Below are 18,686 nucleotides of genomic sequence, written 5' to 3'. Positions count from 1 at the left end.
TGTAAGACACTGCATAAAAGCATCAAGCTAAATGACAATATCCATGCTGCCTAAGAATACTCTGTTTGAATAGTTCCATTTTATACATTTTTCATAGAGTCCTTGAACATGTCTGTTTTTTCCCCTGCGTCCTAATGACACTGTAACATTGCGTAATGTTTCACATGGAAAGGTATATAAAGGAAAGAGACAGCACAACGAGCTACCCAGGTAGCCGAGGGGTTTTGTGTGAATTTTGATACTACTTACGTACAAGTTGTAGAATGAAGAACTGATTAAGACCCTGGTGCTGCCGTGTCTGTCTGGGACTCAAACTCTCAGTGAAGAATCTGGAGAAGTCAACCTGAATGACATCATGGTACAGATTCAGCCTAAACAGGCACAGGGTGTAGACTGAAGTTCTTCTCAGATCCAAGCACCAGCCCTAGCCAAGACAATCAGCAGCTGACAGCCAGACATGTGTAACCTTCTGATGGAACTAGGAGCCATGAAAACGGACAGCTACAGAGAACAGTTGGAGGAACTGAAAAACATGGAGACTACTATTGACTCCTAAATGCAAATTAAAGTAATCAAAATCCAATGTTTAAACAAATGAATTTCTATATCATGTATTCAAGGGTTCAGAATGAGAATGTGTTTGTTTTTGAGCCACATGCCTGTAAGCCGAAGACGAATGTCCATTCCTAACAAGAATGGACAATAAAGTTTTGAACTTAAAGGGGAAGTTCGGCCATTTTTATATGTGGCCTTATTTTCACTCTTTCTGTGCTTGTAGTTGTTCCCCCAAACTGTTTTTAAAATTATTTGTATATTTTGTTTAGTTACAGAGTCATCACTTGCCATAGACTACAATACATTATTAAAATGTTATAAAACACTCCAACCCACTAATATTACAATGGGAATCTCTGTCTGGATAATGTCTCTGCACTCAATTTAAAAAACAAATGTTCCACTGTCCCATAATCCAATATTTGCAAATGTTTTCTTGTTGTTATAAATAGCATCATTCACTGTGATTTTTTTTTGTGCAGAGACATTATCCAGACAGAGATGCTGATGTAATTTGAGTTGGTTTGGAGTGTTTTATAACATATTTTACACACATTTTAATAATGTATTGGAGTTAATGGCAAGTGAAGAATCAGCTAAATGTGACAAACAATTTTCTCTGTAACAAATTATGAACAAAAACTTTTGGGGGGATTAACTAGAAGCACAGAAAGAGTGAAAAAAGGCCACATGTAAAAATGGGTGAACTTCCCCTTGAAACTTGGGAATCAGCTGCTAACAAAGAAAATGTCACATGATACTGTTGTTTGATCAAACAGCACAGCTCACAACCATTAATGAAAGGCACTGGGGCCTCTCTATTAACTACATATTTTTGCTAAATGTAGTAATGAATACATTGACTAGATTTCTTTCAACTGACAATTCTGTGAACTGTCTTGAGCAAGTTTTACATTGACACAATACCTGTTAGCTAAGGTGTCAGCTAGAGATGACGTACAGGAGCTGGCAGGGATTTGTAGCGTTGCATGTCTACTCTGATGCTATTTAACATTTTCGAATCTGAGACTAAATAAAGCCAAATATATTGATAAAAGTCACCTTGTCCGAAAGAGATTTACATGGTTATCAAAATGTCACTCCAGGATAAGCCTACACGAAACACAGCCCTTGTTTTAAGTGTTTCTAAAATCCCCCATGGGAAAAAAATGACTGGTGGAAAAACGATTGGAATTATTTCCCTGTTTGACCTCTAGGTTTTATGGGTCTCATGACAGCGCCACTGTGGGGTTCTATAACATACAAGTAAAACAAATAAAAATGATGTTTTATTGTCACATATGTAACGGATGTGAAACGGCTAGCTTAGTTAGCCGTGCGCGCTAAATAGCGTTTCAATCGGCGACGTCACTTGCTCTGAGACCTTGAAGTAGTAGTTCACCTTGCTCTGCAAGGGCCGCGGCTTTTGTAGAGCGATGGGTAACGATGCTTCGAGGGTGACTGTTGTTGATGTGTGCAGAGGGTCCCTGGTTCGCGCCCGTGTATGGGCGAGGGGACGGTCTAAAGTTATACTGTTACACATACACCAGATAGGTGTTGTTTTACAGGGTCGGACATAGTAGTGTGGCACCCCTGGAGCAAATTAGCCCTTAGAAACAGGGACCCAGTTTTCTTTGCATTAAAATTAAGCAGTGATTAATACTGCCCAAGGAGAACCAGAGTAATGTATGAAATACAGCCATCCAGAGTAAACACAGTGTCACGACCTCCACCGAAGTTGGCTCCCCTGCCTGTTCGGGCGGTCATCGGAGGTCGTCGTCACCAGCCTACTAGCTGCCACCGACCCCTTGACCTTTTTCTGTTAGTTTTGTCTTATTAGTTGCACCTGTGTCTAATTGTTTCCCTGATGTGCTTCCTCATTTAAGAATAGTAAACCCGCCCTTGTTTTTTTGCAGGATTGATTTTGTGTTACGTGTTGTGTCGTTGGGTGTGTTCGTGCTCCGGACCATGTACCCTGTGTTTTGGGTTGGTCAGTATTTTTCGCGCCCTGTGTTTTGGGCATTGGATTTTGGCGCCATATTAAAGTGCACTTTTCCCTGTGGAACTCTCTGCGCCTGATTCTTACCTCACACTGCCACGACTTCTACGGAAGGTACCTCCTCTCCCTGTTCGGGCGGTGCTCGGCGTCGCAGGTTTACTAGCCGCCACCGATCCCTTTTTCCTTTTCTGGTTGTTTTGTCTGTGTTCCTTTTCACACCTGGTTTCATTTGCGTTTATTTCTGGGTGTATATAGGGCACCTGTTGCCTGCCTTAGTTCGTGCGGGATTAAGTTTGTGTGTATTTGCGCTCGATTATCTTTGACGTTTATTGGTTTCACTATTTAGGCACGTGTATGTAAGTGTCGGAACTGTGGTTGTTCCTCCGTGTGTTGGCACGAGTTTCTGATCCTTCGAGAGCCTAGTTTTGTTTGCGCCATTTTTGTATTGGTGGACTATATATATATATATATATATATATATATATATATATATATATATATATATATATATATATATATGTAACACGCTTCTCAGAAATCCCTGCTCTCCTGCGCCTGACTCTTACACCTCTCACCGAGACGCACCTTATCACACACACACACCCAGTCCCTCGTGACACACACAGCGCTCACTCCATGCAAATATTAGTTCACAAACATTGTTCAGCCAGTCTGAAAATGCATTGCATATCATGCAAATGCTAGTTTCAGTATTCAAAACTCCCAACTGCATTGCTGTCTATTAGATACATTGGAGGCTGCTAAGAGAACGGCTCATAATACTGACCAGAACGGAGCAAACGGAAATGGCATCAAACACCTGGAAATCACCTGTTTGGGGTATTTGACACCATTCCACTATTTCTGATCCAATCATTACCATTAGCCCGTTATCCCCAATTAAGGTGCCACCAACCTCTTGTGAATAGATAGTTAAGTTAAGATTGGGCAGTTTGCTATTTTGCATAAGCAAATTGGGACCCATAGGCAGCTAACACTGAGATATATGTTTAATAAAGAGATCCAGACTAAGTTTTTCATACATTTACATATAAAAACAATGTCATTGTATATAAAGCATCATAAATGTGTGGTTTGCATCACTTGATGTTACATATACACAACGTGAATTTTTAGTGGCTATACTTTTTATTTTTTTTGTAGAAAATGTACTCTGGCATCTCTGGACATTTTGCATGCATTGAATTTCACAAAATGCAGCGTGGTATGTGTTCATGATGAAGTTTTTAATTAAAGAAAGCACTGAACACTGAATACAAACTATACAAAACAATAAACGAATAACGACCCTGAAGCTATAATGAGAACTGTGCTGACACAAGCAACTAACATAGACAATCACCCACAAACAAACAGTGAAACCCAGGCAACCTAAGTCTGATTCTCAATCAGAGACAAGTAATGACACCTGCCTCTGATTGAGAACCATACTAGGCCGAAACATAGAAATCCCAAAATCATAGGTCAAGGACTGCTGCTTACCTCCTGACTCCTCTATCTCCCCTTTAGGTCTGGGTGGTCCCACATTACCAGGGGGTCCCTGTGCCCCTATCCCTCCTTAAAAAACACAAACAACATACATTTAATTTTGTACAGATCATTCCCTAAACTAGGTGTATTTTTGTTTCAACTGGAAATTGTGCAATGTCTTGATGTAAGTCAATACGTTCTTTAATGTATTTACCAACATTTAATGTATTTACTAACTTTCTTTAATGTATTTACCTGGCTTTCCCCGGCAGGTAGAGAGTCAAATGTGAGGTCAGCAGACAACAGTAGACAACCTGGGCAGTGCCATCTAGTGGACTCTGTGAGGAGAACAAGCTCAGACTCATTGGGTTTGCATGGCGGGGGAGCTGACATCAACCCAACCTCTTGCCCTGGGCTCGTTTTCATCTGTTGCTTATAATCAGAACAGAGTTTCCATCCAGAAACAACCTCTAGCCCCTAGGATCTGTGTAGATCTGAAAGGGTGGGATAGGTATGGCCGAAGTTCCACATAACCGTTTTCCATTACAGTGTAGGCTATTCATAGAGTATTCTTTCCCTGTTTTGGACAGGGAAAGAATTGCTGTGTTTCGAATGGTACTGTTATTCCACCCCACAGAATACAGTAACATACTGTATCTTTGGAGCTCTAAAAACCTTTTGACCACTAGTGGGTACATGTTATTGTTGTTTCTGGCTCATTAACATATTGAGGCGTGGCTTGTAAGAGGTTATATTTGTTGCACCGGTGAGTGAGACTGCTGTAACAATTTAGATCCCACATGGTTATTGTGCCCCATTGCAGTAATTATTAACCACTGTAAGTCTAAGCTGTTGGAGGGGGGGTTGATGGGTATTTCTTTTATTATGTTACCAATGTTGATGTACCGGTGCATCAATTGACTCTAGGTGATTAAATGGTTGAGCATTTTTACTATGTCCTTTAGGTCTGTTGTGCCTTGTAGTCGCTGCCAGTTTGGAATCCTTTGTAAAGGCCTCTAGAAGTGCAAGTGATATAAAACGCCAAATGTGAATTAATATGTTGTAATGCGTGAACACTTTACCCAGCAGCCAACCTGCTTGCACCAATCCATTGTCCTACCCTCAATGAATTTCATTCATCCATTCGTTCATAAATGAATTCCGAAGTACTTGCTTTGATACCGTATTGATATTACAGTAAGTGTACTGTAACATGAAATACTGAATTTTACTTGCCACTGAGCTGCCTGTAAGTCAAAATCATGGCAACCCCTTTTACAGTGTTTTAGAGAGCATTTTGCCTTCACTCATTTATGTCAGATCTATGAAGTGTTTAGAGTGTAGGGGATAGAGGTTGTTTCTGAATGGGGATAGAGGTTGTTTCTGAATGGGGCTAGATGTTGTTTCTGAATAAGGCTAGATGTTGTTTCTGGATGGGGCCAGAGGTTGTTTCTGGATGGGGCCAGAGGTTGTTTCTGGATGGGGCCAGAGGTTGTTTCTGGATGGGGCCAGAGGTTGTTTCTGGATGGGGCCAGAGGTTGTTTCTGGATGGGGCCAGAGTTACGGGTAAACCACTCCAAGCGTTGCATCTGCACTTTTTAAATATCTATCAGTCACAGCTAAAACATCCCTCTGTAATCAATAAGGCATTCTGCACCTGCGGCAGAAGCATTTTAAAATTGATAAATAAAAACATGTACTATGTGGGAGTTCTCAATACGAAGCAGGATGAGTACCCAGAACAATAGTTACTGATACAGCAAAGATACTGAGCTCTGTGCATGATGATTTATAGTGTATACCGATTTATAGCCTCTCCTACTTTATGGTCAGGACTTGTTGATACCTAGCTCTTTAAAGTCTGGGGTTAGTCCAAGATGTACTCTTAAGGAGCCTACCATTACTCCTTAAGGTCCAAGGATCTTATATGTTGTTTTCAGAGGTGCTCTGGCAGCCAAAATAGCCAAATACTCCATCTAAAAGTGAATAGATTCTCAATTTCAATACGCTTCTAGAAAAATAAAGCCCGTTACTTTTAAGTCACATCAAAATAATTCCACAAAAAAAGATACTTACTGTATACTGTTTTAAATTAATCTGCTTTCACAGTTGCGGGCGACAGAATGTTTCAGTGACAACAGGTTTCTGGTGGCCTTCTGTTACACACAGGTGTTCAGAGCATGCTAGATAGAGCATGCTAATTAGCACAGGTGGTCCCTCTGTCTTCCGTCTGTCTTCTGTAAACAAACGCTGTAACGTGGAGATATGGCCGTGTGGGAAACATAACCCTAACCCTATGAAGGTGTATATCAATTTAACATTTTGTTTTTGGAAAATGATTTCTCGCTGATATAAAAGATAAGGTCCTCATGCTTCCAAAATCATTCCACAAGTGATGCATGTTAATAATGTTCAGACCAAGCGTCGGGGATCTTCACAAAAGCAAAATGATCAACCAAGACAAAGACCAATCTATTGATCTATAATGCCTATGTTAATTTGTAAGATTAGTAAAAAAGACCTGCATTGTGGGTAGTGTAAAGTATTATACCCACACACCTTTGGGACTCTGATTTATTATTATCATGTTTTGAGTTAAATTCCATATTTTATGTCATACAATTTTTATAATCTTAATATCTAAAACATTAAACAGCATTCCTCAGACGAGGTTTGGACAGAGTTAAAATCCTTTTTCCCCCCACACAACTTTCACAACCGAACTCTTATTGCAACTGTATTAAACAAATAGTTCATTAGCATCAAATATATTAACAAAAAATTAGCTTAAAAAAATAAAAATAAAATACATAAAAATAAAGTTATCATGTATTATTAGTTCTACTGATTTGATCATTATATTAGAAAAGTGCTGACACACTATGTCTGCATCCCAAATGGCACCCTGCTATTCCCTATATAGTGCATTATTTTTGCCCAGAGCCCTATGGGAGGTGGTGAAAACGTCATGCACTATATAGGGAAAAGTGTGCCATTTAAGACACAGCCTATGCATTTTTTTTAATGGGGTTTATCCTTATGCTCTATAAAGCAAGAAGCCACTGAATGTGCTGTGGTTTTCCCTGTCTGTTCTAGATGTAGAGAGATGAGGTCAGAAGACACCTGTATCAGGGGGGAAACAGGGAGAGATGACATCAGAGGACACCTGTATCAGAGGGGAAACAGGGAGAGATGAGATCAGAGGACACCTGTATCAGAGGAGTAGCAGGGAGAGATGAGGTCAGAAGACACCTGTATCAGAGGGGAAACAGGGAGAGATGACATCAGAGGATACCTGTATCAGAGGGGAAACGGGGAGAGATGACATCAGAGGACACCTGTATCAGAGGGGAAACAGGGAGAGATGACATCAGAGGACACCTGTATCAGAGGAGTAGCAGGGAGAGATGAGGTCAGAAGACACCTGTATCAGAGGGGAAACAGGGAGAGATGACATCAGAGGACACCTGTATCAGAGGGGAAACAGGGAGAGATGAGATCAGAGGACACCTGTATCAGAGGAGTAGCAGGGAGAGATGAGGTCAGAAGACACCTGTATCAGAGGGGAAACAGGGAGAGATGACATCAGAGGACACCTGTATCAGAGGGGAAACAGGGAGAGATGAGATCAGAGGACACCTGTATCAGAGGAGTAGCAGGGAGAGATGAGTTCAGAAGACACCTCATTCAGAGGAGTAATAGGGAGAGATGAGGTCAGAAGCAACTATAACAAGAAACATACCTTATACTGTGCATGGGTGTAATTAAAACGTTGTAAGTGATGTGTACCTTTTGTTACTGTAGCCATTCAGTGCCTCAGTGTCAACATGTGGTTGTTAACTTAAGCACACATAATGTCGCTAGTGCTAATGAGGGTCGCATTGGGTTAGTATGAGACACTGGTTGCATCCCAATAATCTCTTCTTTCTCCCAAAGTGTACACTTTTCCCTTCCTTTCATGGATTTGAACAGATATGACTAATATATGGAAACTCCCTCTAGCCTTTGCCTACACCATCCAATGGTTTTAAATTTGTGGGGAGTAGTGAACGAGTGCACATTTCAGGATATAGGAGAGATCTTTGGGATGCAACCCCTCTTTTCGCAACCACTTTGATAGTTCTTCGATAGTGTCTTCCAACTCTTTAACTGATGCAGGATTGAAGGTGTCGCCAACGATTGTGAAGACATTGCTAAATGCCAGGTTGGTTTCTCTCACCGAGGGCGGTACTGTATATAGCCATCTCCTCCTAGTTCTGCTGTAAGCGCAATCTTTGGTATGTCTAGAAATAGTAAGGGTTAGAGAAGCAATCAGGGTCAATGCCAACTGAACATTTGGGCCAGTTTTCCAGACACAGATAAAAGTGTGGTGGAGTTTCTCAATTGACTGACAGCACTTTCAATCCAGGACTTGGTTTAATCTGTGTCTGGGAATTGTATTTGGTTATTCAAAATAAACATTTTCACAATGAAGAATAGGGCATGCATATGTTTTCACACACTATTTTCCAGTAGTTTGCGCTAATTCAATGTGTTACCCACGTTGTAATTGTTGGCTATTTGATGTTATCTACCTTCATTCTCTTTTGATGTTATCTACCTTCATTCTCATTCTTCGCTCTTCTTCATTCTTCCTACCCAACATGCCTCGGCCAAGGAGAAAGCCGATCTCATGATTATCATGTCTTTCGACTACAAGGACTCCCCTAGGACGCTGTCTTGGACGATGGCACCCAGTTCGTCGCGCGACTGGGGGCACCGGTCAGTGTCTCCTCTGGATCCACCCACAGTCTACCAAGAGTTACTCTGCTGTTTTGTCTCCACTCAGGCCACCAACTGGAGCAAGTTCCTCATCTGGTCCGAATATGCACACAACACACTGCCGAATTCGGCTACTAGACTGTCTCCATTTGAGTATCAGTTCGGGTTCGCCCCCCCCTTGTTTCCTGAACAATAGGCCGAAGTGGGGTGCCCTCAGCAGAGGTGTTCAGTCGATGATGTCGCCACACCTGGACCAGAGCGCGATCCTCCTTGCTTCGCTCCTCTGTCCAACAACAACACCAGGCTAACTGGCTCCAAAGGCCCCTTCGGTTCCTTCGACCAGCTCAACGGGTGTAGCTGTCCACCAGTGATCTCCCCTAAAAAGTGGACTCTCGGAAGCTCGCCCCGCTCTACGTAGTACTATTTAAGATCCTGAGTCGCATTAACCCGGTAACCTATCGTCTCCAGCTCCCCAGGTCAATGAGAGTCTGTCCATCGTTCCATGTCTACTGTCTCAAGCTGGTAAGGACCAGTACCTTCTCCCCCCCACACCTGCCCCTTCGCCCCCTCGACTTGTTTATGGCCACCCGGCCAACCCCGTCCGTCGTCTGCTGTAGGCTCGTCAGGTCCTGGGAAACCTACAGTACCTGATGGACTGGGTGGGGCTACGGCCCCTTAGGAGCGAGCGTGGGTGCCTGCCAGGGACATCCTGGACCCGGGACTTGTTCGGGACTTCAACCAACTATGTGGTGGTTGCCCTGGCTCCGAGGCTAGAGCCGCTCCTAGAAGGAGGTGGGTTACTGTCATGGTTCCACCTGTCACCAGAGGGCGAGACAGAGAGACCTTCCTAGAAACTATAATGACGCTAAAGCCTTTTCTGTTACTAATTATGATTTCCTTTTAGAGAGATGTGTTTTCTGTCACCCTTTGCAGAAGTTTGATTTCATTGACATCTGCATTTGTTTCCTAAGTGAGTAATCGAGTGTTTGTTGTTTTCCCAAGTCTACTTTGTACCTACTGTTGAACTTTTTCCCAGTAAAGTGTTTACGTTTATTCTAACCATTGGTTCCTCCTCTCGTTCGCTTCTCTGCTCCTGGGTCCTACCTCACCATGTCACACCCATGTCATCCCCTACATATTTATTTGTGCCCAAGGATCTTTGTTTTATTTTCTCTTCGCTGATGTGGCATTATGAAGGAAGACTTATCTTTGCCTGTGTTTGTTGGTGTAAGTGTGAGAGAGAGTGTGAGTGTGTTTAAATATTTGTCTTGAGTGTTGGCACACATTCTCATATGCGTGTGTGTGTGTCTGCATGCATGCGTGCGTGAAAAACCAAAGGCTGAGGTCAAATCAGGGACCATTAAGTTTTTCCAGTCAATCAAAAAGTCAGCTGTTCAGCTACAGGAGAGCCTGGATGAACTGAGTAGTGTCATCTCATTCATTAATTATTCAATTAACGACGCGACGGTCTACAGGGAGGAGGTGAGGGCCCTCGAAGTGTGGTGTCAGGAAAATAACCTCTTACTCAACGTCAACAAAACAAAAGAGATGATCGTGGACTTCAGGATACAGCAGAGAGAGCACCCCCCCATCCCCATCGACAGGACAGTAGTGGAGAAGGTGGAAAGTTCCTCAGCCTACACATCACAGACAAACTGAAGTGGTCAATCCACACAGACAGTGTGGTGAAGAAGGTGCAACAGCGCCTCTTCAACCTCAGGAGACGGGAAGACATTTGACTTGTCACCTAAAACACTCACAAACTTTTACAGATGCATAATCGAAAGCATCCTGTTGGGCTGTATCACCGCCTGGTACGGCAACTGCACCGCCCTAAACTGCAAGGCAAAACGCATCACCGGGGGCACCCGCCCAAACTACCCGCCCTCCAGGACACCTACAGCACCCGATGTCACAGGAAGGCCAAAAAGATCATCAAGAAAAACAACCACCCAACCACAACCATCACTAGTCACTTTAAATAACGCCACTTTATTAATGTTTACATATCCTACATTACTCATCTCATATGTATATCCTGTCTTCAATATCTTCTACTGCATCTTGCCTATGCCGCACGGCCATCGCTCATCCATATATTTATATGTACATATTCTTATTCATCCCTTTACATTTGTGTGTAGTTGCTGTGAATTTGTTAGATTAGTTGTTAGATATTGCTGCATTGTCGGAAGTAGAAGAACAAACAATTCGCTACACTCACATTAACATCTGCTAACCATGTGTATGTGACCAATAAAATTAGATTTTATTTTATGGGCAGATTTACATTATGATACCCAGAACCTGTCTTTGATTGTTAAGACATTGCTTGTTTAACTCAGCTATGATATCTAGGTGGTACAGATAAAAATCTATATTACAGACCCCTACTACTCTAGTTCACAGACATCTAGGCACACACATATGCATAGACACACACAGAAACTGTTGCAATAGGTTATGTTTATGACATGTATGCATAAAAGATAAAATAAATCATTAACATGCCTATATCTTTCAATAAGTCACATAATTTGACTCGAACTCCAGTGCTGGAGATATTGTCTCAGAGGTTGAAACCCTCAGACAGATTAGTCATCCCCACATTGTAAACTACAAAAACTCATTTCTAGGTAACTACATTTTACTTTGTATTTGTCTCTATATGTTTTTTCATTTGTTTCAGACACGGTGTATTGGAATTACAAGTTAATATAGTATCAGCAACTACTTTAGTGTTTATTTGTTTCACAAATAGTATTCCCAAGTAGTATTCACTAACAAAATACTAATACATTTTCACAGAGGATAACTGCTACTATATAGTGACAGACCATTGTGCGAAGGGAAATCTCTCTCAGAATATACAAATTCAGAGGACAAAGCCTACAGAAGAATACTCCGAGAACTGTTTTAATGTTAGGCAAAGCATACTTTACTTTGATACCTTCACAGAATATGGACTGTTTTGTCAAGATCTGCATGTTTCACGCATGTTTCACGCCTGCTCCCGCTCCACCTCTCTGGCACTCTGGCCTCAGGCTGCCCATCATTACGCACACCTCTCACCATCATTACGCACATCATTGGACTCACCTGGAATCCTTCACGTTTTGATTGCCTTCCCTATATCTGTATAGTCTTTTCGGTTTATGTTCCTTTTCATTAAATCAAAGCTACCAACAAGGAAGTAACGGTGGGTCGTTTAGGCCAAGATATTCTTTCTGACTGGTGGAATGTATGACACAAAAGGTAGAAAACATTTAAGATGCATACAGTATATTCCTGAAAAAATGTAAAGATATTGAACATTTCCCACACATCCCTCATTTACTGCAACTCTGTCATAAGGCCTACGATGCGGTATCATAAAATGACATGAAATATGTCAAAGTCATGTTTTTCCAGTCAATCCAACAGACAGGTTATCAGCTACAGGAGAGCCTGGACTAACTGAGTGATGTCATCTCATTTATTTCTAAGATAGAGGGTTGTTACTTGCACGACTGAACTACTCAGTGATTGTACGATATGCATAAACAACAGATCCAATCATAAGTTAATATGTAACTTCTCTGATAATACTAAGTAGTACAGATCAAAATCTGTATCACAGACACATCTACTTCTGAAATGTTTAATTTTATAACCGTCGGGATGATTTGATCTGTATATCATTTTCATGAAACAAATTGCATTAAAATAGTAAGCAACTGCAAAATGAGCAGATTTAGTCTATTAGTACATAAAGGTGCATGGTGATTGTATAGAATCATATTAATAAAACATTGACTGACATGAAACATTATACATTAACATTTGTTGATGGTAAAAATGATAAAGATCAGTTAATACACATTTTTTTAAGTATGTAAGTGCACCAAATCCTTGACTCTGAGCATATGTTTCAGTTGTTGCTGACTATGTGACCAATATTGAAAAGAAGGAAGAGTAAGAAGACACTGGTAGGGGACATCAAATCATATTTTTACCAACATCAAGCCATGGCACAATTTCCAATAGAAAGAAAAGTACATCAAGAATTGCCAAACACGCATTATTAAATGATATACTGTAGGTTATTAAATGATATACTGTAGGTTATTAAATGATATACTGTAGGTTATTAAATGATATACTGTAGGTTATGAAATGATATACTGTAGGTTATTAAATGATATACTGTAGGTTATTAAATGTAAATAACCCAATGTCCCGGATTAGTGAGAGCTATCATGTTTGTTGTCTTTTTAGGAAGGATAGGGTCACTCGTACCCCTTGGACCTAAAGGGGAGACAGGAGAGCCAGGAGGGAAGCAACAGTCCATCTGAGAAACACTATTGGAATATAAATGGTCATGTTATTTAAGTTACCAAGTTTGAAGAAACAAATGAGTCTAGTGTCATGTTCTTTCACATGCAAGAATCGAGTTTGATCAGCCATTTACTCTCTTAGATCCATCAGCTCCAAGCCAGTTTGATACTAGTGGTAATGCAAATATTATTATAATATGTGAAATTTAAACAAGACTTTGATATTTTCCCCACAAAATCACTCAGAGGTACAGTTGGATAGCCTACCTTTGGATTCCTATTCATCGTTGACCAAAAACAATTCCCAAAGCTTACAAAGCAAAACTACTGTACCACATCTAGCAGCTACTGTAGTAAGTAGAACTAGCCAGCAAGCCAAACTGTTTTCATAAAACACAAGATATAAAAATACTAAACTGATGCATGTATGGTACACTGTTTTCTCATATTTGTCGACCTGTTAATATAAATTGAAATGGAGGAACTTATTCACGAAGGATCAAGTGTTATATATTATACAAAATAAAGCGAACTGGATGGAATATGGGGGAAAATGCACCATTTTGTTTTTAAAATCTTCAACATGATTCTCCAAACAATATTTTGAAAGAGGAAGGGAAGTATTATATAGCATATGTTTTCATTTCAGTCTCCTCCATCTCCACTAACCGAAGTTAATTGTAAGGATTTTCTTCCTATTCATAATGTAAAATTAACAGCTGTACAGAAAGACTCATTTTGAAGGCCAAATTACAGAGGAGGGACTTCTTGATGCAATTCATGCCTTTAAGTCCGGGAAAACTCCAGGTCTGGATGGCATGCCAGTTGAGGTAGACTAAACCATTTTTGATGTGCTCAGATTACAGTTCTTACTATGTTCTAACCACTCCTATAAAAATTGTAGATTGTCAGATACTCAACAAGATGGTCTGATTTCATTATTACTGAAACAGGACCCAAATGGTAGAATGAAAGATCCAGCCATTAAAAACAATTGGAGGCCCCTTACACTTCAGTCTTGTGATGCAAAAATTCTAGCAAAGTGCACAGCGCAATCAGTATAATTAAAAAGGTATTGTCGGATATTATTCATCCTTATCAGACAGGTTTTTTTACACAGATGATGCATTGGAGATAATGTAAGACAAATACTGGAAACAATAGAACACTATGAACAATCTGTGAAACCAGGCCTGGTATTCATAAACTCAGCAAAAAAAAGAAATGTCCCTTTTTCAGGACCCTGTCTTTAAAACATAATTCGTAAAAATTAAAATAACTTCACAGATCTTCATTGTAAAGGGTTTAAACACTGTTTCCCATGCTTGTTCAATGAACCATAAATAATGAATGAACATGCACCTGTGAAACGGTCGTTAAGACACTAACAGCTTACAGACGGTAGGCAATTAAGGTCACAGTTATGAAAACTTAGGACACTAAAAAGAGGCCTTTCTACTGACTCTGAAAAACACCAAAAGAAAGGGTCCCTGCTCATCTGTGTGAATGGGCCTTAGGCATGCTGCAAGGAGGCATGAGGACTGCAAATGTGGCCAGGGCAATAAATTGCAATGTATGTACCTTGAGACGCCTAAGACAGAGCTACTGGGAGACAGGATAGACAGCTGATCCCTCTCACAGTGGCAGATCACGTGTAACAACACCTGCACAGGATCGGTACATCTGAACATCATACCTGCAGGACAGGTACAGGATGGCAACAACAACTGCCTGAGTTAGACCAGGAACGCACAATCTCTCCATCAGTGCTCAGACTGTCCACAATAGGCTGAGAGAGGCTGGACTGAGGGCTTGTTGGCCTGTTGTAAGGCAGGTCCTCACCAGACATCACCGGCAACAACGTCACCTATGGGCACAAACCCACCATCGCTGGACCAGACAGGATTGGCAAAAAGTGTTCTTCACTGACGAGTCATGGTTTTGTCTCACCAGGGGTGATGGTCGGGTTCACGTTTATCGTCGAAGGAATGAGCATTACACCGAGGCCTGTACTCTGGAGCGGGATCCGTTTGGAGGTGGAGGGTCCTTCATGGTCTGGGGCGGTGTGTCACAGCATCATCGGACTGAGCTTGTTGTCATTGCAGGCAATCTCAATTCTGTGCGTTACAGGGAAGATCCTCCTCTCTCATGCAGTACCCTTCCTGCAGGCTCATCCTGACATGACCCTCCAGCATGACAATGCCATCAGCCTTACTGCTTGTTCTGTGCGGGATTTCCTGGAAGACAGGAATGTCAGTCTTCTACCATGGCCAGCAAAGAGCCCGGATCGCAATCTCATTGAGCACGTCTTGGACCTGTTGGATTGGAGGGTGAGGACTAGGGCCATTCCCCCCAGAAATGTCAGGGAACTTGCAGGTGCCTTGGTGGAAGAGTGAGGTAACATCTCACAGCAAGAACTGGCATATCTGGTGCAGTCCATGAGGAGGAGATGCACTGCAGTACTTAATGAAGCTGGTGGCCACACCAGATACTGTCTGTTACTTTTGATTTTGCCCCCCTTTGTTCAGGGACACATTATTCCATTTCTGTTAGTCACATGTCTGTGGAACCTGTTAAGTTTATGTCTCAGTTGTTGAATCTTGTTATGTTCGTACAAATATTTCCACATAAATAAACGCAGTTGACAGTGAGAGGACTTTAGCTGAGTTTAGCTGAGTTTGAAAGGGCTTTTGATAAAGCACGATTGGAATTGATATTGAAATGCCTGGAATATTTCTAAATTTGGAGAAGCTCTTACACAGTGGGTTGAAGTTATTTATAAACTGGGTGGTTCGAGCCCTGAATGCTGATTGACTGACAGCCATGGTATATCAGAACTTATACCACGGGTGTCACGCCTTGGTCAATATGTTTTGTGTTTTCGTATATATTTTGGTCAGGCAAGGGTGTGACATGGGTTTATGTATTGTATTTTCGTATTGGGGTTTGTCGTATTTGGGATCGCGGCTGAGTAGGGGTGTTGTATAGGCTTGGCTGCCTGAGGCGGTTCTCAATCAGGGTCAGGTGATTCTCGTTGTCTCGGATTGGGAACCGTATTTAGGTAGCCTGGGTTCACTTTGTAGTTCGTGGGTGATTGTTCCTCTCTTTGTGTTAGTTAGCACCAGATAGGCTGTATTAGGTTTCTCGTTCCGTTTGTTGTTTCGTATTCAGTTATTTCATGTATCGTTCCATTTTCCTTCATTAAAGATCATGAGTAACCACCACGCTGCATTTCGGTCCGCCTCTCTTTCAACAACAGACGAACGCCGTTACAACGGGTATGACAAAACATGTATTTTTACTGCCCTAATTACATTGGTAACCAGTTTATAATAGCAATAAGGCACCTCGGGGGTTTGTGGTATATGGCCAATATACCACGGCTAAGGGCTGTGTCCATGTTCTTCGTGATGCGTCGTGCCTAAGAGATCAAGGGCTTAAAATAAAGGTGTCATTGTTTGCTGATGATTCACGTTTTCTTTAAAATACACAATTTGGATCCCTCCACAGCATCATAGATGATCTAGATAATTGTTCTTACCTCTCTGGATTTCAACCAATGATAACTACATTACGTATTGGATCACATAGAATCACAAAAAAATACAACTTTTACATCATTGTGTAGTGTACCAATGAAATGGTCTGACAGTGAAGTGGACATACTCGGTATTCATATCCCAAAACAAAGAAATGATCTCACTACAATACCTTTTAATAGAAAGTTGTCAAAAATAGATAAGATCTTGCTACTGTGGAAAGGAAAATACCTCTCTATTTGTGGACAAATCACCCCGATGAACTCTTTAGTCATATCCCTGTTTACGTATTTTAAAATGTTCAATTTTATTTGGAACGGCAAGCCAGACAGCAAGCCAGACAAAATTAAACGGGCCTATTTATATAATGAATATGAATTCGGAGGGCACAAATGATTTGTAACGGTTTTCTTGTGTCGAAGGAGAGGCGGACCAAAATGCAGCGTGGTTGAAGTTCATGTTTTTTAATAAGACAACTAAACGTGAACATAATACAAAACAACAAACGCGGAAAACCGAAACAGCCCTATCTGGTGCAACAAACAGAGACAGGAACAATCACCCACAAAACCCAACACCAAACAGGCTACCTAAATATGGTTCCCAATCAGAGACAATGACTAACACCTGCCTCTGATTGAGAACCATATCAGGCCAAACACAGAAACAGACAAACTAGACAAACAACATAGAATGCCCACTCGGATCACACCCTGACCAAACAAAACATAGAAGCATACAAAGCAAACTGTGGTCAGGGTGTGACATTATTAAAATGTTCAAGTACTAGACCTCTCATTAAAGGCTTCAGTCATACAAAATGTATACTTCATTCTGAACTGGTTCTCTAGCAGATTAGCAGCAATGTTTCACCCCATGTTCCCAAATGGCCCTTTCCCTTTATTCAGATTACAACATCTCACTTTCTGTTATTTGAAAATGAAATAATCTCCAAAATATCATTATTTTTAAAACAAGCCTCAGAAAGTTGGTTGCAATTTCAGTTTAATCGACCAGAAAAGACAGAACAAATATTACAACAAATATTATGGTTCAACTCAAATATACTAATTGATTTAAAAAAAGCTATAATCTGTGTAAATAATTTCATACATAGGACTGGTGGAGTTATGTCACACATGCAGATGATGGGGTTCACCTTGGGGTCATGATTGGGGCTGCACCAAATGATTGATGTATTATAATAATTGCTTATGTTGTATTAATAGAAGGGGAAGGGCTATAAGACCCCTTCCTCACGACATCTATTGGGTCCTGGACTACACATTAGCAATATATGCATTATAAGTTTTAATATTGTTCCACAGTTATTTTCTAGTATCTCTTTCTTATAAGAAACAGTCTGAGATATGTGTGAGTTATTGCAGTCAAAACAGGGAGTCTGTGAGAAAGTGCCTCAAGGCTAAAAGACATTCATAGACACAGAACCCTGCAGGGGAGTGAAAGAGATAAGAGACAAGTCAGAACTATTGTTCTCTCCTGCAAGTTTGTATAACTGTATATGCATGGGCTTGGTCTCATGAGTAGAAGGTGTTGACGTAGGCAGTTACATCACTATGGGTTGACTGCAAGCATATTAAAGCAACTTTCCTATTTTGCAGAACTTACCCGAAAATATGTGTGCTATGTTCCCGTTGTCAACTTCTGTCTACAATTGCATTAATAAAGGTTTTTGATTTACTTAAAGATATTGTCTGATTGCTCACCAATAAGAAAATTATTGACAAGGAACAAGGAACCTACCCCAACACAGCTTACAAAAATATATGGAAATGTCTGCTCTACTCAAAATTACAACCAACTAATTGCAGCAAGTGAAAGGGGGAGAAATTAAAGAATTTGTCTGTCAGCCATGCATTAAAGACCAAAATTGTCTAAAGAAAATTGTGATAAATAAAAAAGTATGCCAGTTTCATTTAAGGACCAAAACATTTACAGCTGGGCCATATTGAATGCAAAATTGTTAGGAAGATATTTTTTTGATGTACCAATTCCATGGCACAT

Source organism: Oncorhynchus nerka, linkage group LG8 (assembly GCF_034236695.1).
Source record: "Oncorhynchus nerka isolate Pitt River linkage group LG8, Oner_Uvic_2.0, whole genome shotgun sequence".
Classification (NCBI taxonomy): domain Eukaryota; kingdom Metazoa; phylum Chordata; class Actinopteri; order Salmoniformes; family Salmonidae; genus Oncorhynchus; species Oncorhynchus nerka.
The sequence above is the reverse complement of the archived record's forward strand: the minus strand, read 5'-3'. Positions refer to the sequence as shown.